The sequence below is a fragment of the Poecile atricapillus genome, chromosome 2 (genome assembly GCF_030490865.1).
Source record: "Poecile atricapillus isolate bPoeAtr1 chromosome 2, bPoeAtr1.hap1, whole genome shotgun sequence".
Taxonomy (NCBI): Eukaryota; Metazoa; Chordata; class Aves; order Passeriformes; family Paridae; genus Poecile; species Poecile atricapillus.
The window spans coordinates 21,785,121-21,809,722 of NC_081250.1; the positions used below are offsets into that span (position 1 = coordinate 21,785,121).

The 24,602-nt window shown below is 39.5% G+C and overlaps 1 protein-coding gene across 5 annotated transcripts in view; it reads left to right on the plus strand.

Moving 5' to 3' along the window:
- ADAM22 (ADAM metallopeptidase domain 22) overlaps positions 1-24,602 on the plus strand; it is a 128,099-nt gene that overhangs the window by 33,345 nt on the left and 70,152 nt on the right. The window lies entirely within an intron of this gene.

Below are 24,602 nucleotides of genomic sequence, written 5' to 3' on the forward strand. Positions count from 1 at the left end.
TTAGAGAGAGACAATGCATACATATTGCTCTCCTGGTATCACACTGAGCTTGGCTGTTTTTGTTAACCCAGGCAGTTTTCTGCTCGTCAATAGTCACATGCAACACTTTGAACTGTATAGCTGGAAAAGCATTAATTTTCAGTGTCACACAGGTGCACTCTTTGTGATAAATTTTTCTTCAGCTCCATGATACTGAATGTGAAGGGTCTGTGGAATTAGACACTTTCCAACTGTTGTGAGAATACTTGATTCAGGAAAGGATACTCTTTATCAAATGTCCCTTTGAACTCTTTCAGTGTGAGTACTGCAGCTACTTGGCTTGACATCAAGAGCAGCATGACATTGCTCTTGCAGTCCCACAAGTGGCTTTTTTGCAGCAATGCCTTCCCTCCTCCTTCCCTTGGGACTTTGCCTGACTGTCTTCTTAGCTTGCGTGCTGGATTGTCTCTTCTCACATATGGTTATTTTTGCTAAGGACATCAGGTCCAGGACATTTGTGTCCCTTAACTTTATTGCACATTAATTTCAAATTGAGTTTGTCCTTTGAAGGAAGGAACTGTCTCAATGCTGGAGACATAAGGATCTAAGTATTCAAAGGAGTCTTTTGTCTTGCCCTCAATATTTGCTTAAAGTTTTAATGTGGTTCTCTTAATTTTTAAATTTTCAGATACCATGTGGTATCTGCTGAACTATGGCGCTACTGTGTGGATCTTAGTCCTGTACCAATTCTGCTAAAATACTGCAGAGCTTATTTCTGGGTTCAAAAAAGGGAGATTTCAAGGTGACAATACAGGCATATTTATACAGAAACGTTGTCTTTTCTGTTCTGTTTTGTCCTTGTATTACTGTTACGTTTAGAAGCCTCACGGTGTACTCAGTACTTCTGCTGTCTCTCATAATTTGGGGGGGTTGGCTCTATAACAAGGGCTGACTTATAAAACAAATCACCTATTACTTCAGGTCAACAGTCTCCATGCTTGCAAACTTGTGTAAGGAAAGGGTTCTCTAAGGCTCTCCTCAGTCCATAAATTTCAAGTAATTTTCTCAGCGGCAGCCCCAGTGCTTTAATCCTCACCACCTCTCTTGAGTTGTCCCAAGATGTATGTCATGAGCTTGATGGTGATGGTGTGGTTTTTTCCTCAGAAGTCTTGGGTTCATTTGGAGTAGTTTTCATGTCCTTTCAAACTGTTAGAATACTCTTGCTGTTAACCATGGGCTTTTTTATACAGAGATAGCTTTGTTTTCTTATACCTTTGTCATATAGGAAACCACTGAAACCATACAGGTTTCCAACTATTACTTACACTTAAAAGAAGGAATACCTATCACATTATGAATTTTGAGATATGCGAACAACCTGCTATATTTCAAACAGGGTAGCCCTTTCCTGCCTTCCCCCCTCTCTTATTTTCTCATTTTTCTCCTTTCTTTGGGAGTAAAGATTCACAGACACCATTTAATGTAGTGCATAAGATTGGAATGCAGCTAAACTCCAGAGAAATGTTTTGGACTAAAATCAGCATATGTGTTTCTCCTGCAGTGTGGAGCAGTCTTCTAGCTCTGACGTGTACATAGCTTTTACATGAAGATTGCTCTTTTCCTGTTGTGGAGCTTAGTGCTGCTACTTTTATAAACAGAAGATTATTAAGTACTTCCAGGCCTGTATTATTCTGGATTTCAATTTACATGTGAAATAGAGAGTCAGGATCATTGTTGATTTTAGATTGGTCTCAGATACTTCTAATTGCTTCCTGATGCCCCAGGATGTTCATATTCTGGTCCCACTCATGTTTTTTGTCTCAAGTGTCTGAGGAAGGATTGGTGCTTGCCCCAGCTAGCTGTTTGCATAGTGTGTGCAAGAGCTTCTTCTGTGTTTGAGGAGCCTTGCTAGCCCACCCATCCTGCGTGTCCAGTGGTGGTTTGCAGCTGCAGGGAGAGCAAGGGTGATCCAGCAGCCAGAAACACCCCTGGGGGTGGACAGTCCTCAGATCTACCATTTCTTCACCCACAGTCTTGGGAAATCATTTCACCCCACTGTAACTTGGCCCATGACCGTCCAGCAGGGTAGTAGACAATCTGTAACTTGAAAGGGTGTTGTGGGTGTGTAAGCTGCTCACCTTACAGGTGGACTCAAAACATGGGGGTTGAATGCAGAACTTCACACAGGAAGGCTTTAACTGAAAGACACACACACACACACACATACGGATCTATAATATATCCCAGGACCTAGTGTGGTAGTAATTTCTGTCTGAATGGTGCACAGATCCTGTCTGAGTGGTGCACAGAGACTTGTAATATGCACCCTCAGGAATGAGCTATCCTCTGATTCTTTGATGGTGAAAATGGGTGGGCATATGTCAAAGACAGCTACTAAATTGAAATGAAAATGGGAGAAAGCTGTGATGCCTTGCATGCTGAAACAATCGACAAGAAACACTGTGGCTTTCAGCTCACTGCTTTTTACATTTTCCCTTTGCGGGTTAGAGCTATTTTTAAACTCAGTATCTTTTAAATAATGCATAAGTTAACAATAGAGACTTATAGTACTGGAAAAAACCACACGAGTGAGCTTAAGAAACCCCAGAAAATCCTACCCAGACTCCTTCCAGGAGGGTCTCTGGGAGGAACAGAGCACACTTGTGTCTTCAGTTTCCAGACGTCTTTTGCAAAATTCTTTTTTTAGAGCAAATCTCCTGTCTTTGAACTGAGATTTTTCATTTGCAAAGTGCCTTCCCAGTCAAAACAACTGAATAAACCCTCTGCTGAGAGAGGTACACCACTTTGTGGGCCTTACATTTTGGCACAGCATAGCCCAATCTGGCTGTGAAAGTACCTTGGCACCTTTGTATGTCAGGGGGAGAGCAGGGAAAAGCCTTTTCCTCTAGGAGTAGTATGCTTGGATGGTTCCACTGACATGTGCAACTGCAGCTACTCTTGTTTTTCCACACAACACCAGATCTGTGGTCCATGTGCTCCATGGCTATCCCATGCACAGGCAGTCAAACCACCACAGCTGAAGAATGAACCATCCATGAACCTGAAGCACTAAATGGCTGCCTGTGGAAAAGGAAAGCCCAGGAAAGATGGCCAGCAGGGGTGATTATGTCCGCATGGCTTTTGCAGCCTGTTTTCAGTGGTCACTCTTTGGTTTCTGTAGCTGGCACGCATCCATGGAGAAGGATCAAGGGAAAGTGGTGGCTGGGAACATTGTCACCACCAGACCAATTTGTCTGGCCCTGATGGCTCAGAGAAAAAAGGGGTTGCAGGGCCCGAGCCGCTGGGCAGATTAATTATCCTGGCAGCCGAGAGATTTGTGACCTCTGCGGTCAGGAGCGTGGCGGAAGCCGCAGGAGCCTGCGTGTGAGCCCTGCCAGCAGGCAGAGACTGCACAGCTCCTTCTGGTCCTCTTGCCTCAAACCTCCAAGAGCTGCTGGGGCTGAGCTGGAGGGTGGCAGCTGCTTTGCTCTGCCCAGCAGGGGCTCAAGCAGTGAAATTAGAGGTGGAGCAGGACTGTGAAATTAAGAGCGTTCCCAGGAGATTTGGGTCTGCTGCATTTTTCATGTCATCCAGATCTAGTTTTGCTAATGAGACCTTCAACTGATGGAAAGGGAAAATGTCAGTTTGCAGTAATCCTTGTTTACCTTTTTTTTTCTAAAAAGTGAACTCTAATGATCTTAAGGGGAAAAGAGGGAGAAGTAGAGTATTCAGGGATCTAGAATCAATCATGTAATTTTTTTTCCCTTTCACTTTTGTCAAATGCTTTTATATTATCTTGTAGACAGTGATAAATATTCATGTGGGTGGAAAGATAGCACTTCTTTTTTTTTCCCAAGTACATTTGGAAATAATTTGCACTCTGGTTGTCTGAAAAATTACAGTTCTGTGCTGGTTTTCAAATACATTATTTTAATGCTTTGTGAGATTTTTTGGGTGAAATTGTTAGTGATTTGGAACTGTTTCAATGTAAGAATTCTTTTTTATCTCTTTCCTTAAATTTCTAAGAAGGTGTATATATAAGATTTTATTATTGATTGTGTTTGGTAGAGAAGGCTTACTAATATATGTCTGTTTCTTAAGACACTAATGAATTAATATTAAAGAAATAAAAGTAGTACCAGTATGTTATTCATAACATAAGTGATGTAAAAGATAAAAATAATCATCAACCTTGTACCAGCACAGCAAATTCTTTTAAGAACATTCGTAATTCCTTTTTTGTGTCACTGACAGGGGTGACAATTTGTGATATCTGTTTAATTTAGAAAAATTAAGCATCAAGTGGTGGGTGTAACACATGTAGTTTTTCAGGCCACTGCTCATGGTTTAGTGTCAAGGGGAGAACTCTAAGGGTTTCAGGATGAATCTCAGTGGACAGTTGGAGAACATATTCTTTCATTTACATGGTAAGGAATGAGGGGTCTAGTTAAAAATCCATGTGTCAATTACAAAGCATTTTGTAGAGGCTGTAAAGAAGGGATCGATTTGACTCTTATCTTGAAAAATATGTTGTACTGTTTCTGTAGCATTGCAAGTATGTGTCCCTCTGATTATTTACCCAAATACCCAACTGGGCACATCAAAGAGTAGGCATAGTTTGGGTTTTACCTTTTACAGTCTCACAGGCTGCATGTGTTCCCCATCTTTCCTAAAGGCCTAAGACACAAAAGCTGGTGAGCGCTCCCTGCTGTGACTCATCCAGCTTTGGCTGTATTTTAGGATGCCCAGCTGGTCTGCAGCTGTTCCCAGAACCTCTACTTTTCCTCCCCCTTTTCCTGCCCCTTTTTTTTCCTCATGTTGGATTCTGTCAGAGAAAGAGCACTCACTTTCAGAGAAAGAGCATTGTTGTTTCCTCTCTCTTCAAGCTTCTTGCTACAGGTGAAGTGACACACAACAGTCTTGTGGTCCCTGCTTTGTCGCCTATATAAAGAATTGACAATCCACTTTGGATTTTTCAGGTTGCCTGGCTTCAAGTGGAACACTAAAGGTTGTTCAGGTTAACTGTGTCTCCAGGTTGTATGTTATTTGTAATATTTTAATAATTTTCAGACCTAGAAAGATGCTTTAGACCAAAGCCCAAGTTTACATTGAGGAGAAATCCTTGCCCTCAGTCTCTAGTCCCAGGACTATGCACAAAAGCTAGAAGAACATGAATGCCTTCATGCTCAGAGAGGTCTTTATCTCTGAAGATGTTCCTGAGAAAGGAACTATCTGCAGCATCTTTGTGAAGGCTATCTTCACTCTGCTCTCACTTTCTAGGCTTTAAAACTTTGCAGCCTCATGGCAGCAATTTTCAGCAGTTTTTGGGAAGCTTCTGTCTCAGGGCATGGTAGATAGAACACCACCACCACCACAGGGAATGTGGTGGATGATTGTATGCCCATGCCTGAGCCTGTGCCCCTGCCCTGGTTATTCTCCTAGCAGAGACTTGATGTGGCATCTCACACCTTGTGCTTCTGGCACCTTCAGTGGTGCTGCCCTGCCGTGACTCTGTGGGCTGGGGGGATTTCTCTCCCACACCCTTTCTATACACACATAGATTGTCACACATTGCCGTTTTTTTATGACAGATGGATTGAAAAGTTTATTATTCTTATTTAGACTAAAAATAAAACCTACTGTTGGTGTGTTTATTTTTTTTTAAATGGAAAGCCTTCTGGTCCTTGAAGATCTTAGAGGTACAAATCCACCTCACAGTTCTGGCCAGCTCTGAACTTGTCATGGTAGAAATCTTCCATCTATAAGATAAATGTTTAAAAGTCTCAGCAATTTCAATTGAAATTCTGTCTAATTAGTTTTTGGAGTTGTGTGAACTCTGCTGTGAAATTCTATAGTAGGCTTGCCACTGATAACCTGTGTTCTTATCAAAACTAAAATAAATAATTGCTGTGAAGAGAGGATGATTTTCTATTAGAAAAACAATGTGTATGTTTGCCAAAATACCATCTAATTTATAATTTTTGCTGACAAAACCAACAACAATAATGGAATTTGGGCTTTTTTCAGGCAATAGTTTCTTTTTCTTTGAGATGGGTGAGAAACAGCAACACTGGGAGGAAAGGCAAACAAAAACATTCTTTAAAAACACTGCAAAAGCTTTTCAAATCTTGACTTACACCAAAAAAATATGCATTTTAGCACTTTCACCTACTTTGACTTAATGATCTAGTTTACTTTTGTGCTTATTATTCTTTTGGTTGTATTCTATTTCTGCAAGCTTTCTTTTTTTCTCCCTGGATGAAATATTGCATTCTGTGTTTCATTCACTGATTAGTTTGTTGTTGTTATCCAGTCACTGACTTCTCTTCAGTTGTAGTGTAGGGTTCTGTGCTGCACAACTCTGAAAAAATTGAGTTTAAGACAAGAGTGTTATTGTGCTTTTGGAAATGATATTGTGCAACTCTGGGATAGTAACTAATGATTTTTTTCCATGTCCTTTTATAAGCCCATATCAATAGTACTGCTAAAATATGTGTTTGTATCCTGAATAAATTGCTGGGGCTCAAGTGGCCAAGTAGCAAAGAATAATTGCTTATTTTGAATTGTTTTCCAATTCATTACAACAAGTTGCTCATTTAGAAAAGATGAATAAGATCCTATTTTGGTGTTTTTCTCTTATTTAAGAATCTTTGAAGATTAAAAAAGGAATTTCTTGGGGAGACGAAATGGATTTGGAAAAAATGTTCATACATTAGACAAAGGGTGTGGTATTTGTGTGTTGAATTACCAAGAGAGAACAGAAACTCCTGTTTAAACTGATAAAAGTGTACAGCTTCTGTGCCACTTGTGGTCCATTTAGGGTATGGAAAGGATGGTAACAAAGTTGAAATTTCTGAGCTTTTACTGTATGGTACTTCTTGTGTTTTAATTTTTTTAAATTTTTTTTTCCTTTTTGGAAAATGAAGTGAAAGGTTTTTGGGTACAAAATTATGATACTGCACAGAACTATATCAACATGCTGTGGGCAAAGGCCTCTAAATACTTGGGCTGTGTTTAGATAGTGGGGAGGGAGAATGTTGGTCAGACAGCTTAGGGGGCTTCCTTAGGCTTCAGGAATGGGGTCACCCCTGGGATCTTGAGTGGGTTTGCTCTCTGCTCCTGTCTTTTGCATTTTAGTTTATTTGCAGTTCTACGCATCTTGTCGCCTTTCTGAGGTGATGGTGTGATAGGATAAATAATACTTCTTTATTATAGTACAATTGGATCATAAATAATATAATAATATATAAACATGAATAAATATAGAGAATAGCTGTACAGTATAAACAACCATTCTTTCAGCTGTACAGTATAAATAATTATTCTTTCACTGTCATTTCTGCTGAGTGTGAGGCTGGGGTTCTGCCTCGCTGCAAGGAGCAATTCCCGTGCTCCACTGCACGCCAGTGCTTTTGAGTAGCACATCTAATTCTGAATTTTCTGAATGTGTCACCTTCTATTTCATTTCCTGTGAATGAAGCTAAAGCACATACATGGATTCAGGCAGGCATACCGAAGCGTGCTTGGCAGAGCCAGTCACGGTAGTCTGAAGTTAAGCTGCCATGAGTGTTGCCTCATCTCAGAGGGCTTAGGTCTTTCAGGGGCTGAGTGCCCTTGGATCCCACTCATTTAAGTGGGAATTGGGCAGCTTCACCTTGTGCATGCTCAGATTAAATGGACTGAAAAACAGAACAATATCATCATCCTGTGTATTAAGAAAATTTCTCAAACAGCTTGCAATACCTTGAATAGCACTACTTCATCTCCTGTTTCTCAGTTACCTCATTCTAAGATGAAAATGTTTTCTCTCTTCACCTTGTCCTTAATGTGTGCGTCCTGCTGATATTATATATTAGTTCTGCAAATGCATTATTGAACATCAAAGAGCATTTTAGGCTGCAAACTGTTAAAAAGTGAAATGGATGTTTGAGTTAAGGGAGAACACATCTACTCTACTTATAATTTGTCTAAAAAATGTTAATTTGATACTGTTTGGCTTAACACTTAGTAGAGAATATATCTTTGCATTTCAGGAGTTTACTCGTGTTTCTGGTGTTAAATTGAGTTTTAGCTGGAATTCTCTATGAGAAATTTGTCTATGCTCCAGAGACTGTGAACCTCAATGAAGAGAAAGCCTGTTGTATTTAGAAAAGGGTTCTGCTCTGTTAAGATTTGTCTCCCTTAAAAATATTTCATAAGAAAATGTAATGTCAGCTGATTTCAGTGATGAGAAGCACTTTTTGTAATGCAGGAAATGTCTGCAGGTCTTTGCTCTGCTCTCTAACCAAAATATGAAACTGGTGTGTAAAGTCTGAACTCAGTAAGGTGATGATACAGATGTTGGAAGAGCTAGAATCTTCCTGTTCTGCAGTGTACCACCCATCTGCCAGTGGTTTAACCATGTTTTCCCACAAAATAACTTTCCTTTTGACTTGGGTGTATCTTTAGGGTTCCCTTACACATTTGTATTCTCATTTTGAGTGTTTTAATACTTAAATATTCTTGGACAAAAATACCAATCTGAAATGCACAACGCTTGTTCAGGAAAATGAATTGATTTTCAAAAGTGCTGTGTTTTCAAAAGTGCTTTGTTAATGGATTTAATGAATGCTTAGCAGCTCAAAATATCTCATGTGTAAGATCTTGAGACAAAATGTCAATTTGGGAATGAAGAGGGAAGAGAACTGACAGTAAGTCCAGGGGACTTAAAGCAAAGGCTGTTTTATCTCAGACATGCCAACATTTTCTGGTTAGTCCTGTTTTTGCTTCCTTTGGGCCAATGCTTTACTTGTATGGCACAGAGTAGAAATGATGGAGTTGATTACAATCCAAGTGTAGTCTGAAAAGCAATGATTAGGTTACACATCTTTTTAGAGATATTCCAGTTATACTCCTTGATCTGAGTCAAGCAAATCAGGGGTTTGGGGGTTTGAATGTGAGTGTACAGAGTTAGTTCTCTGGCTATATGAAGGTACTTTCTGGGAAAAAAATAAAAAAGAAAAAAATTGTTTTAACTGTTACATTTTGGATTAAGGTTTCACTATGGAAAAGTTGGAGGAACTTTTTTGTTGTAAAACAATTTTTTGGAAATTCCTGGCTAGCACTTATTAAAAGGTATGTTTTCAGGGAATCAGAGGTGTCTCAGAATCTTGCTATCTGTCTTTAATTCTCTACCTGCTATACGACATAGTTGATTCCACCTTCAAACATTGCTGGTCCGTAAGGAAAACAAATGTAAAGGGAAAATGCATTTATTCCTGTGATAGCATTGCTTAAACTTAATCACTTTACATCTCAATTACCTTTTTTGTAAGTTTCTGATTATGGCAATCATTGTTTGAGATTACATCACCTCTCCCCAAACACTGATAGTTATGTGCAGAGTCAATAACCTTGGAAGAAAATATTCATCAATGCAAAAGTCTTTTTTGATTTAAAAAACAGTTATATTTATTTTTCTGAATTGCAGTTTAATTCTCATCTCCAAATATTAAGATAGAGTGCTGCAGATTTCAGTTGTACTAGCAGTGTTACCAGATGTACTGAAAATATTCCCATGAGAAAGTATTACAGAACTGATCAATTAGTCATAGAACTAAATTGTAAATGTATCTTGCTCTGTTTTATTTTATTTTATTTTTTTTGTTTGTTTTTTGTCTTTTTTAAGGGGGGAAAAAGGTCTGGGTGTATAAAAATATGCGTATATAACCCTGTATGTTTTCTAACTTAAAAGCCATTAGCATTCCTCGAGATTGGTTAGCTCTAATTTGTATTTTAGCTCAGAATTAAATTCTACAGTATAATGTGGAGCTTTTGGAAGGCTTTTTCTTGTTCTGCAAGCCACATTAGTGTCCCTGATGATTGCTTATCAAATTCATTACACTCTAGAACTTGAGTCTTAAATCCAGCTTTTATTATAAGCAACACATGACATGTTAGGAGAATTATTTTTAGAAACATAAATAATTTAAAGTACTGAGCAAAATTCTATAAATACGTACTAAAGATGATAAGGATATCCTTATTCATTTTTGTACTGAGAAGGAGAATACAGTCTTGAACATGTGCATATCAGTGTGAGCTGTAGGTATGACCTGTGGTGCCCTTTATCTAAATTACTGTTGTCAAAACCACACATGATGTTCCCTAAGAACTGATGTGAGAGTCTCTTGGACTTTCTGCTGAGGTGCTGGCTTGTATTCCCAGAGTATTCCCCTGCCTGATTTTCAGAGGTGCCTAAATTAGGAAGCGAATCTCCCAGGATATTTGTAGCCAGCAGGGAGAGTGTGGGCTCCTGCAGAGGGTGGTCAGGGCTTGTGAGAGGGTAATGTCTTGCCTTTGTGAACAGCTCCTCTCTCTCTCTCTCTCTGCAGATTGTGGAATAGGGCATCTCATGGGGACCAACCTCCCAGCTGGTTGCCCTGTTTCCCCATGGCTCAGCCAAGCGAAAAAAGGGGAGGATGATTTCCTTGTCTCTTTTAAAAGTACTTCCATATCTTTGTTCTGCTGCAGAGGTTCCTTTAGGACACTGGGTTACCTCAGGATGAGGACAAGTGAGGAGCTGGAGCAGTTCTTTTGTTAGAACAGTGTGAGCACATCACTGAGATTGCCAAGCAAAGATGACAGGAGTTTTTAAAGTAGGTTTCTTGTAAAAATGCTTGGTCAAATTCAGACTCGTCATTCACTGAATTACAATTTTAATTAGAGGCCGCTCTGCGTTCAGGGCAGATCATAGCTAGAGCCATGGGCTTGTGACCGTGTCCCCAGCTGAGGGGGTGGCTCTGCAGGTGCCAGGTGTGCTGCCAGCTGCAGACCCAATCAGCCAGCTGTGCTTCACATCCCCCTTCTGCATTTGTGAGTGGGCCCTTGGGTGGGCAAAAGGACAGGGCTGCAAAGAGGAGTGGTGGCTTTCACTGAGGTCTCTGTCCCGTGTCTCTTCGCTGAGGAGGCTGTTAGAGGCCTTGTGATGGGGTGCTCTATGGAAGGAGTCATTCAGGATTAGAGTCTATGGCTCTGGGAGGAATACTTTATTCTGTGCTCTTCAGGGAAATTCTTTTGTTCTTGCAAGGCTTTCTAACACACCACTATGTAGCATTTAAAAGGGTCTGCAGCTATTCTGCACCTTTAGACATTTGTTGTTTATTTTTGATGGACAAGCTGGCTATGCAGTTGCTTTGTGAAAATTAACTCTTTCTAAACAGACTTAGATTTTCATCTTGGTTTTATTCAGCTGTTTGGAAAGACATTAACTTGGAGCCCTTTGAAGGAATAAAAGACATATGCCAGAATGGCAGAATTTGTTTCGTTCTGCATCTGCTGGAATTGATTGCACACTTCATCTGCTCCTGCAGGATGCACTTTGCACCATGACTGTAGCGCTTTGCTGTACCACGTTCAAAATGGAACTGTTTGATGCCAGATAGTTGCCAGATTGCAAAGAATGCCCAGGTCTGAAAAGCCAGGTGCACAGCCTGACCTACAGAAAATATGACAGGCCTGGAAAAGAAAAAGGAATTGGTAAGTAACCTCTAAGTGAAGAGGTTATTTCTTTGAAAAGTTGTGATTGGAACTGGCACACTCAAGTATGAAGATCCCTTTTCATTCTGAAGAGAATACTTCATGATAAAAATAGATAAGATTAATAGGTAATAATAAATAAGATATTTCTTAGAAATCTATTCTTATTATAAATGGGTGTATAATGTTTCTGTCTATAGTCATACCATGGCTGGAACATGAGAGGGTACAGGAAAAGATAAAATAGTCATAAGGATTGGATTATCACAAAAAAGAAAATTTTGAGTCTCTGCTGGAATCATAAGCCTGCTTCGTTGTGGCAAGCATTCTGGAGATGTAAGGAGGTGGTGATTCAGATTTAAAGCTCAGGAAGAGAGAAGAATTCCAATATACTTGGATCTGCTTTGACCCTGCCAGTTTTTCCATCCTGGGATATGGACCTTCTGAAATTTAAACCATGGCTTAGGTAGCAGCATGAGAAGTTACAGGTGGTCTGTTTTTGAGCATGACTGAATAAATCATGTCAAATGCTGCAAATGTCTGCTAGCATATTAGACACAGTGGTGGGTATGCAGGATAAAACAATGTGGTTTGTGTTTGAGTCAAGAAAGAGAACACGTACTCTGCTATTTTCTAATAATTAGAATTTGAACTAGAATTCTCCCAACAGTTCTGCAAGCAAAGCTATGGATTGGTCCTGATTTAAGAGAGGATGACATGAAAGATTAGAATGAAGGGATAGGAAGAAGGTGTGATGAAGGAGCAAGAGAAAACAAGCACATTGGATGTCTCATGCACAGTGTATTGTAGACAGATGCCTCCTAGGCATGCAAATTCTATCCTATATAAATTTATATGGATATATAGCATATAGAGGAGCTCTGTATTTTTTTTTTTTATATATATAGGAGATACATATATACATATATACACACACACATGCATGTTGTGTGTAGAAGAAATGGATGGTAGCAGCAGAATATCAGTCAAATGTGAACTTCTACCAATGCTGTGTGACTGAACTAGCTACAAACTCTAGAATTTTATTTTTAACTTCTTTTACCATCCAATGCACCAGTTTAGGTGGATATATGATCACCAATAGTGATGCCAAGGATTTCATCCTGTTCCCTTTCTTACTGCTTAGAAATCAGCCAAGGTATGCCACCTACCAGCATAACTGGTCTTAATACAGAGTTTTGTTGTCTTTAGGGGTGTGAATATGAGGAATTTTGTATATAGAGGTATAAAACTTGTCTTAAGGTATGAAGGATGTGAGATCTATGATAAGAAAAGGGAGAGATATCTGCAGGAGTTTTGCTGTAGGATTACTAGTATGAATTTAATTGTAGTCCCATCCATGAAGCAGCAGATGGAGAACTGTCATAGCTGCATTTACAGAAATGTATCTCCAGTTACAGATGTGGAGCAGTCTCTGCAATGGATGCAGCCAGCAGGGTGGTGCTGGCCACTGTTGCTATGTACACCTATTACAGGTTACATGATGTGTATATGAACACATATACACATATGTGTATATGTGTATATGTGTTTAAAAGCAATCCTGTGCCGATAGGTGGAAAAATAATTTGCCTCCTGTAAGCATAAATGTATTTTCTCTCACTTTCAGGAAACTACTTGGGATAGGAAATTAAATTTAAAACACAAAATTACTGTATTCATTTCACCCTAAGAAACAGTGACTAAGAAACAGTGATTAAACACAAAAGAAATAGAGCTGTGTCATACCAGTGGTCCATCTGTCCTGGCATTGGGAATGGGAAATGCTGTGAAAGACCACATGTGTTGGGCCATTTTCAAGTTCCACTCCAGTCACCCCCATAACATCCATGACTGGTTGGAGATGCCAGAAGGCACATCCCTCTGTGTGCCTTTTATAAAGTACCTGTTTATGAGAGCGTTGTCCATGATTTCAGTCCCTTTCAGATATCTTCTGATCCTGTTTGCCTATGCAGCCTCCTGTGCAGAGATTCACAACTTGTTGTGTGACATAATGCTTTCTTTGATCTGTTTTAAATTGGTCTTCTAATTTCTTCAAGTACTTCTATGTTTTACTAATGTGGAATTAGGAGAATAACAGCTTTGCATTAATTCTGTCTATGGCTCACATGCTATTGTAAACCTCTGTCATATTCCCCCATCCTTACCCCTTCCTCTCTTCAAATTGAAGAGCCTTTTGAGTTTAGAGAGGATGATTTACTGGTAGGCAGCACACAGGGAGGCAAAGTAACCTGCTGGGTCATCAGCAATGCCAGAGCCATCTGGCAAGCCAGACAAATTTGACTTGGAACAGCATTAGGAAATGGATTTTTTGCCTCTCTGAAGCTAGCTGTACTCTGGTAGTTGTGTATGCTAAATGAAGATTGATGATTGTAAGTTTGAGGGAGCTGTGATAATTTCTTGGACTGGGGTTAAGTGATTAGTGTTGTCTCAGAGTCTGGCTCCTGAGGATTCAGTGGTTAAGGGACTCTTGTCTACCCATTCTTCATTCTTTTTTAACATGTGCCATGAATTTTATTTCACAAGCTTTTGTGTCATTTGTCGTGTGTGGATATTTTGAGATATTTTCCCAGTAATGCAGCCTGCTTCTTCAAGAGACTTCTCTTTGTCTCTCTTAACTGTGTGATTGAATTTTTTTTGCTTAGTTTCAGGCTAAAATCCTGGTTCACCCACAACTGAAGTGTGAGACCTTTGACTTCTGGTCTACACAATGATCCATGCTATTAAAATTGACCTTCTTTATCAAAATAGAGACATTATAGTGCTACAGGATGGAATTTCAGCTTCTTGCTCTTTAAATTGCCTGTCACTGAAGATGTTCTTCATGTCATGACTCATTTTTTCTTAGCCCCTCTACCAAGAAGAGGCTTTTTCAGTTAGAGTTTCAAGCCCATTTCTATCTTTTTGAAATTCTAACATATTTTCTTCAGAATAGTTTCTGGAAACTAATCTATGTATAGTTCCTATATTTAAGGTTTGCAATGTTTTCAATTGAAACTATTTTCAGGTATACTCTTTTCTGTAGTTAACATCTTTTGTGAACAAAGATAAAAGTAGTGGTAACCTTTTTTTCTGGTCTTTTTTCACTGAAACATCTCAACAGCTGATGCAATCACTAGATTAAAAAGAACGCCAAACTTCTCTGTAAGTTTTCAATCTATTTATGTGAATACCCCATATATAAAAACCACACTGTTATAAGAAATTTTTCTTGGTGACTACTGCATAAAAGATGATTGGAGCACGCAACCTTTCAAATAGTCAAGATAAAAAAGTTCAAGCAGCAGGTAACCATGAGTATTAAGGGGGTGATCATCCTAAGTGGTTATAAAAGAAACGACAGCACAGCAGGGGAAAGCTTTGCTGTCATTTAAGGTGCACATTTTAAGAGGGGTATGTTCAATGTTAGTGCAAACTGTATCTCTCTTGAAGAGATACTGACTCCTTTTCTGGTCTTCCTTGGCATCATGCAGACAGAGGAAGCAGTGGCATGGAAATGCTAGTTGGTAGGAAGGGGTGATGGGCTGGGCAGTAATGGGGGTGTAGGAATGTGACCAGGGAGAGCGAGGTTGGTATGGTGAGGGGGAGTTTGGAAGAAGGTGATGAAAGGCAGAAACTGAGGCAGAGCATAATTTGGCCCCTTTGTTTTCCTGTATATTAATTTTTAAATTTTATTTCTGTAATTATACACTGTTGGCAATATAAAGTAGCCTGGGAGTGAAGCAAGGCTGTGCTGGCAATGAGTTTGCCTGTGATTGGGCTGTTAATTGTGTATGTGCAAAGCCAGCCTGTTCGCTTTGACAGGGGTTTTTTGCATGGCCCTGGACAAACACCCCCCAGATTGAAGCCTTCACCCTTTGCTGTAGTGACAATTCCTTGTTCTTCAGGTGCCATAAGGAGGATTCCTGGGATCAGCTTTGAAGAGCTTCAGAACTCCAGAGTTGACCAGACTGCAGCACAGAGCAGGACACGTCTGGAATGTGTTAAGATGAAAAAGACACTGTATTTGTGCAGTATGTGTGTCTGTCAACTTTCAGACTGGGCACCCAAACCAAAGAGATACTTTACAGCATTTTAGTATTGAGGGAAGTGCTAATTCTCCCAAGGACAGAGTATTTGTGTTGTGCAAATACTTTGAGAGAGCATCATGGAAATGTTCATGAGTGCAGGAATGATTTGGATATTTGCTCCAGCAGAAGCTGGAGCCATGTATACAGTAACTAGAATTTGAGGGCAAATCTTGAAGTAAGCTACCAAATAAAAATATTTAATAAAGTCTATTCACTAAATGATAACAGGTGTCCTGTACAAAATGTGTGTGCTTGCTTTTAATAGCATGAAGGTGGGGCCATGTGTAATACTAATGTATTCACTTTTTCAGTTTTTCTTTTTCAAGATAGCATTTATGGACAATACACAGAGAGTTGGATTGAAATGTGGTTGAAATCACAAGTAACTTTACTTGGGAAATGATTTTTATGTAGTATAAACAGCTTAGCTGTATGAAGAGAGATTAAAAACCATGATTAGACCACACTAGTACCTTTGTGCAGGGAAATGTGTAGCTTGTGCTTCTCGTGTGCATTCCTCTTCCCTTTCTTATTAATTTACCATCCTCTCAAATACTAAAATTAACTGTTTTTATCCTGACTTTTAAGTAACAAGTGTATAAGCAAAATATACTGAAATATAATGAAATTGCATTCAGGAAACTCCTTTGTAGTAAGGGTACGAACATGGTCTAAAAATACCTGCTCATTTTAACAGGATTTCTGAAATTTCTGTACGAAAAAAAGAAGTAATTGCTTGAAGAAACACTGGTGTAAATTATTCATCAACAAAAATAAGAGTGAGGTTTTATTGACAATTGCATTGCCATCATTACTGTCAGGAAAGCTCCTGGATAAGTAGCAAAGTGAACCTTGCCCAGACTGCTTTCAACTCTGCCTGTGAAAACAGAAGTTTAGAGCTAGAAAAATCCCATTTCACCTTTCTGCCTGACAAGAATCTTGCAAACTCCTGCTGTCTGCTCTTTCTGCTTGTTAAAGTCTCTACTTCAGCACTATGGTATCTTGAGTAGCAGTGTTTTCCTGTGGATACTGGGAAGGCTGTGTGTGTTTGTGTGTGCATGTGTATGTAGCTTCCTTGCTAGGATACTAGATTAAATCTCTCTCTGTTGTCTGAAAGAGAAGACTGTAATCACCATGCCTCCATCACCAGCAGCATGAATTAACTGCCATATTGAATTTCTGCCCTTTGACGCAACATGTAATAATTTTAAAATGCCTTATTGCAAAAAACCACTGTTCATTATATATCATAGCAGATGCTATTTGCCAATTTCAGTAGTTCTGTTAGGAAATATTAATATTGGTGCAAGAAATATAATAAAAATATTGTTAATATTCAAGTTCCCACAAAAAATAGAATCTGAAATTACGGTTTCAGAGCTACTTTAGGTATGTTTTGCTACTAGTTTGTTGGGTACAGAGCATTATTCAGATTTCCTTAAAACATAGTAGTAAGAAACTTGTTATGAGTAAATGGTTAGTTTGTAAGTGGCTCTTCCTAGCTGCAGAAATTAAATACAAGCTTCTAAATTTTTTCCCTCGGAAAATGCAAGCAGTATTTGTTCACCATTACATTCTCATAAAATTGCCCATGTGGTCATTTAGATAGTGGAGTTCAAACTGAATTGCAAAGATTGTAAAGGACAGGCCAAAAAGTCCATGATGTGGTAAATACAGGTTGAGAGTGGCACTGTAGAATGGCACTGGATGCGCTTCAGGTGCAGCTCACATGCACAAGGCAGGTCCAGCAGGATATGGTCACACCAGCCTGAGCCTTCCAACTACTGCTGTTGCTTCACAGCAAATTGCAGCTATTCTTGTGTACTCTCTCCTTTTTTATGCAAATAATGTGTAATAGAAATTTGGTGAAACTAAGGAAGAATGTCTTCAACCTGTTTAAACCTTTTCCCATCAAGAAACGAAGCCAATTCAGAAATGAAGCACATGCTGTTTGTAAGGCAGAACTGCGAGAGTTCTTCTCTAAAGCCAGAGATGGAGGCCCTGCAGAGCTGCAGAGCAGTCTGCACTAGAGTGCAGGGCATTAAGGAATAAAGGACTAAGTGTGTTTTTAAGTCAGAGCATTTGGGATCAAAGTGAGAAGTCCTGGAAAGGAAAAAAGTGAGCAAATGTTAGTATTTGGAAGAAACATCATCAGAGATTCAAGTTGTGTAATTTTGTGAAATGTGAAATTAAACTCCAGGAAAGGACTTAGAGCGGGTAGTACTCAGCATTTGAGAACCCAAGGCATTCTTAAGTCCCTAATTTCTTTTTGAAGAAAGCCTTAAATAATTAACAGGAGTAGAAAAAAATCAAGAAATTTCTTACTCCATTCTCTCTTTCATATTAGCTGCAACAAGGACAGAAAAGTATGATAAGAATATTTTTAAAAGGGGTAAAATTTCAATTTGTGTAGAGAAGAACTGGTTCTGTTTTTCTCAGTTGTTTTTTTCCTTCCTCTCAGTAGACACCAAAAATTGCTGCCATATCTATGAGAAGCTATCTAATTCTGGTTGATTAGTCCAGTTGGCTAACTTAACAGATACAGTTATTAATTAAATTAGCCATCCACATAAAAAGAAGTTCATCAATTCTTTTGATAGGAGGGAGGAGATGAAAGTTTCAGAGCTGTGGCTCTTAAAGCATATTCGTTCCTTGAGTATGGAGATAGTTAATCCCCCCTGAAGTGAAAAGAAAGATCATGTATGAGCAGAGAGGCAGTTTCTGGGTAGGCATGAGGATAAAGGAGAATTAAAATGTCCCATGTAGTGAGATACAGAAATCTGCCAGCTAAGTGGCTTTTTTTGAGTTTATCTTGCTGTATGTTTCAGTTAGCTCATGACTTGATACTGAAAATGTTCCAGGACTAGAGTGTAATGCAAGATAATACAAATTGTCCTCTGTACTCTTACTGACTAGCAGATAGAAGCATCCATTCCGTTCTCCCTCATAGTTTTCCACTTTCTTGCTTTTGAGGTGCCCCCTGCCCAGGGAGGCAAATATTCAGTTTCAGATAAGCATTGTTAATGTGAGAGGTGTGGCTTTAAGGCCTGGGAAGTGTAAATTCAATCTCTCTGCCTCAGAGGATGGGCCCTGTGAGCCCAGGAAGAATTGCTCCACTCCGGACCCTCATGGGGTGGCAGCCCAGGGAGTTCTGATTGGGTTTGAGCCCCTGGGGTTTCTCACTTGCTCTGTCCCTATTAGACCCTGACCTTAAATTCCACCCTGGTTCTGTCCCACAAAACCCAGCACTTAGCCTCGTTCGGAGCTCTCTGTCTCTGGGTCTAAGCTGAGTGTGTTCCTGTGCTGAATAAATGGTTTCCTGAGCAGAAATCTGTCTTATTGGAGTCCCGTGCTGGTCACTGGTAACTGTAGCCTCCCTGGACATGATCCTGCAGCCCTGGAATGCAACACTTGCCCTTTGTTTTACGACAATCAACTCACCTTATCTTCCTTGGTGTAGAAGATGGGCTGTACTAAAAATGTCCTCTGATACCCACTCCTTCCATAGCTATTATTTCTGTTAATACTTGTTAGAGGATGTACACCACTGGGGTAAAATATTTCATTTTATGGGAAGCTTCCTCATCTTCATGTGCCTGGTACCCTGACAGTGCCCATTCCTCTTACTGCATCCCTCTCAAGATGATGTTGCAGCCTTCTCACAGCTGGCTCTGCCCCATGGGCTAGCATTAATTGTGCCGTTGATATGGCATCTATCTCTTAGTCTCCATCATTTCCCTGAACCTGTTATTTTCTCTTGAAGGTCTCCATATGTCTGTTGGTAATTTCCTGCTGGCATTTGGCCCATCCAGACCTTTCTGCTGATTTCAACGAAAACCTTGTCTTCCTTTTCAGTAATGCATCTTCCCTCAGATCTCTCATTTGATGTTCTTGTCTGGCACCATATTTAATCTGAAATTTCAGGTGTACATCATAGAGAGTTGTGGGGACAAATGAGGGTGAATAAATGAAATAGAATTTCTACAGTGTTCAAGGAGACACAGAAATGATATCAGTTTATCATTAAGCCAGTCATTTATTTTATTTATAATGCTGATGCTGACAAAGATACACTTTAGGACTATGTTTATGAATTCTCTTTATTTCTACCTTTCCTAACTTTCTAATTCTTTCTATGGTCTCTAAAGAGCAACCTATAATTTCTGCTCTTATTCTTCTGTAACTGTTAGGCTTTTCAGTTTCTTAAATCTGGAGAGTTAATTTTTGTTCAGAAGCTGGTGACAGGCATTTTCCTTCTCTGTTTGAATGTTTCTGTTAAATTTACTGGGATATTTCCCAGCTTTTTTTTTTTTTTTTTCCCATATTCAAATGCAAACCTCCTTCTTTTTTTTAAAATTTCCTCTTTTTTCCATTTTTGTTCACTTGAAAGGCTTTGTAATCTCTTGGTTTTTTTCTTTCTGTTTCTTTAAACACTTGACATGTTCTGTCCTCTTTTCTTTTGCCACCACATTTTTTAAAACTGTTTTTTTTCCTGAAACAGCCTCTTTCTGCTGGGGAATCCATCTATATCCAAAGATGATCTGTTTTCCTGGGCTCCAAATCCCAAGTTTGTTTTGGTAAACCTCATGTATAACTGCTGCAGCTGATTCAAGGTAGAATTTAAGTGTGTGTATATTCATGATCTTGGATAAGGATAATTTCCTTAGTTGGGGGCCTATGCTGTAATAAAATTCCCCCAGCTTCTGCCTCTTGTGTGACTGGGAAGGTTGGAAGAGCAGAGAGGAGCTTGCACATTTTTTTTGTTCTGGCCCTTGCGCTATTGAGTCCATATGGGATAGGCTCATATGGACTTTAGATAATGCTTCAAAAATGCTGCTGCTGTAAACAAAATGATACTTAATTTGTGTACACTGAAATAACAGACCTCTGACAAGAGAATTGCCATTATTAGCATAGCAGTGTTTTTCCTTGTAAAAGCAAGAGATCACATGTGCTTTTTTTTCCTGTGAAATGTTTTATTTTTAAGTCTTAACATATGCATGGTTTTTGCCATGCCTTTTCAAAAATTTTGTACCAATGCCTCAGCAAATATTTCTGAAAATCTCATTCTGCAGTGTTGTCAATTAGAGTGTTGGTGTTTTTTTTCTCTGCAATTTTCTCCATCCCTTGTGTTTCTAAGATTTTTTTCACCATCTTTTTTTTTTTTTTTTTTTTTAAATGCCAGTTTTATTTATAATTAATCCTAAAACTGCCACTGAAGCTGACAAAGGTGTTTTCTAGGATAGATCAGCAGGCAAGCTAAATTATTTCCATTTTATTTCTACCATAGGAAAGTTGTTTTTTATTTATTTATATTGAAATGCATATTATTTTAATGCTTATTGTATTATTTTGCTTAAATAATTTCAATCATGTCTCACAAGTATTTTAATCTAGATTTTTGTTTGTTTTAAAGAAAGGTCTTCTATTAAATTTAGCAGTTTTATGCCTGTACTGTTACTGCAGACAAAACGTGACTCCACCTAGGAGGTGATGCCTTTTGGCCTGAGTTTTTAAGATTATGTATAATGGTGAGTTTGTAGCTTAGTTTTTAATAGCATTGGTTGTGTTATTGGATCTACAAGAGTGTTGTGTTTTTTATGATATTTTCAGTGCTGTGAATCATGATAATAAAACGTAACATGACTTCATTTATGGGTTTTTCTACTGATAAAATATTCTTTGATGTATCCCGCCATGTTACTTAGGATAGACTTTAAAATTGTCTCTACATTTCAGATCTGTGGTCTCTCTGCAAGCTGTGGGCTTAGTCCCCAGGAGCTGTGCAGGCAGGCGACCTCGTGGTGTTTCCCTTCCAGACGGGCTCAGTTCAGGAATCAAGACACTTGTGACAGTCCTTGAGAGGGGTGGGAATGCCAGCAGCTCCCCAGCTGTTTCCAGCCCTTTTGTCCTCAAAGTGAGGACTGAGCAGGAAGACAAAATGGATGGACCTGTTTAGGAATTGTTCTTTTGGTCTACTTTGAAAGTAAATACAACTTGAACAGCTGGGTGTGTCCATCCCTGGGGTGGTGGGTGGGAGAAGAGCAGCTGTCTGGCCATCAGCAGCCTTGGAGCTGGATGCCTCGGGACACTGTACAATCCTGAGGAGAAACAGGACCCTTGCAAGGTGCAGGCAGAGAGCCCAGGCCAGGTCAGAGGGGTGCTTGGCCAGCTGCCCACTCCCAGTAGCCCAGGGCCCATGGTGTGAGGGAAAAGGGGAAGAGCTGAGCAAGTGTGTATGAGACTTCTCCAGAGCTCTTTTCCAGAACTCCAACACTTACAGTTAGGTATGCTGTCTGTGTGTTTGGCAGCTCCCAGTCACATCCACTAACTTGTCCATTCCCAGCTTGACCTAGTACAAAACTCTAGCATTTATGCTTTCCTGCAATATGTTGAACATAATCAGCAGCTATGCCAGAAAAGATTCTTTTTAATTAGTTCTGAGCTTAGTGACTTCTTTTCTTACCTTCTAATTCTTGTGTTGTACAAGGCAGAGAATGATCAATGTTTTTTGTTTTCCCATACCAGACACAATTTCCAGATTTTTGAGAACCTATGATCTTCCAGAACATTAAAATATTAACAGCAGTGTCCTTTAAAAAGCAGTAATTTTGTTAGACCCACATGAAAAGAACCTGTGTTTCTCCCTGTCATCCCTCCAAATACAACTGTAAAGCGTCCCCAAGTTAAGCCATTCTGTTTGATCTCAGTTTTTGTACTATATACTTACTTTACTATCTTACATTTTATAATCTATTGCATCTTTCTTGGCACAAAAACCTTTGTCCCCCTGAAATAATGAAGAGTAAAAGTAGAGCCCTAAGCTATAAAGGAGTCTTTATTAAAGTTATGGAAGCATAAACTTTTGCTGAAAGAGTGTGGTGAATGCTGGGAAACGATCTAACTAACTTCAGCAAGCTAAACTGAGTATATCTTAAGAGAACATACGTCTAAATTACTAAATCTGGAAAATGCATACAAGACCTCATAGAAGTCTTTGAGCTTCTCTCAGGGCATGAATATCCTAAATATTTAATATTCATTTCTAAGAGGAATCGGAGTGTTATAATCAATAACTCAACAGCATCTCTTTTAGGTGCTCCTCAATAATGGGTTATGTGCAGGCAGCTGTGCAAAGCATCAATATAGATATTGGGCCTGACCAGAATTAAAGGGGTTCATGCTGGTTCTGCAGTGGCCAAGGGAGTCACTCACTCTTTCATCCTTATTGAGAGATGCTCATTCCCTCCTTTGCATCAGCTCTGGAGCTGATTGCAGCTCTTCTCAAGGGATTTCAGTTATCCAATGCAGCAAAAACATGGTTTTGTTGAACCCTCCCAAGTGTACCTTGATGAATGCCAGTGCTGACACCAAGGGTATTTTGATGAGTGTTAGCTCTGACACGGAGAGTGTTTTGATGAGTGTTTGTGCTGACACAAGGTAGGTTCAGAGCTTGCTCCTGGGGGGGCATTGAGACTTCCTGCTTCCAGCAGCAACCAGCTGTCAACTCACTGAGTCAGAGGAAATCCCACCTCCATGGACAATTGTCCCAGGGATGCTCTCATTCAGAAATTCGTTAGCATCCCTCATTTTGTTGCCTGTGTCCCTTACATTTAGATACAAAGTATTTTTTTTTTTAACATCCAGTTTCCACTAGCTCATTGACAGTCCTTATACCTTTGAGGTTCTGCCAGTATCTCCTATGGCCTAATTAGTTGCTTTTGTATCTTGGTGTGTAGATGGTGGTGTATTCACATTCACCCACAACTCAATTTTTTGCTAGACTTCAGGAGCCTCTCTGTGTTCCCAGGTAATGGAACTTAGTAAGTAAAGCTGTCCAGTACCTGTCTGCAGTATTTGAAAAAAGATCTCCTTTGGGCAGTGATATTAATCATACCTCAGTTTGACTGGAAATACATCTTTGATGTATTCTGAGATGACAGTTGTGTTTTCCAGGAAGACATTCTATTGATCTGCCAAATCATTTTGCCAGAAACTAGTGTGGTCATGTCTCCCTTATAAACCAGGCCCTCCAAAAAATGTAATAGAAATTCCCTACAGCACTTAAGTGCATAAATTTGCTGTTTGTACATTTGAATTTGATCCTATTTCAAATATCTAGACCTGAAGATCATCCAGGTCTTTCCTATGGGAGTTTTTTCAATCTTTTTTATTCTCCATGCTTTCCAATTTAATGTTATCAGCATATTTCATCGGAATGCTCCTGGGTTTTGTGCCTGGGTAATTAATGCAGATATCAGGCTGGTAATTTTTAGAGATGATATTGAAGGACCCATATTTCCATCTTTGTCCTGCTTAAGGCTCACTCATGGGGAGTTACCAATGTCTCTGTGAGCAAAAACATCCATGGTCCTGTTGCCTGTTTGGCCAGGGAGAAGCTCTGGAAAGCTGAGCAGCCACTGCCCTCGGTGCTGCTCTGCTGCTCCTGCCCTCTCTCATCAGGTCAGTTCATGTCTAAGCTCAGGTATTTTGCTGTTTGGAGGAGAAATACTACATTTTTGCCTCTTATGCTGAGCAGGTGTATGCTCACTGCCTCCTGCCCTGGTGGCCAACCTGCCTTTTGTCAGGTTTTCTTTACCAATTTGTTATCTTTTCCAGTTTAATTGTCACTGAGGTGGAACAATAGCAAGACTTTATGCTGATTTAATCTCAGTAAAATTTTGTAGCCTTTGAACATGCTTAGTGAAATTTATGATGTAGATAATGTGGTCTCTTCCAATCTTACCAATTCTGTGATTCTCTGATTTGCCTGACTAGAAAATAACTATGAGGAAGATAATTTGATTTAGCATTTGAGTGGCTTGGTAAATACAGTCTGCATTTAATTTATATCTATTTGCCTCAGGTCTGATTGTTCTTTCTCCTTGGTGTTTGTTCCAAGTCCTTGTGTACTCGGAGGCAGGGATTGCCCAGAGCCTTTTCCTCTGGCGTTGCTAAAGCTTCAGGGCTCCCAGGGAGTGTGTACACCTGTGCTGTGAACCTGCCTGGGCTGCA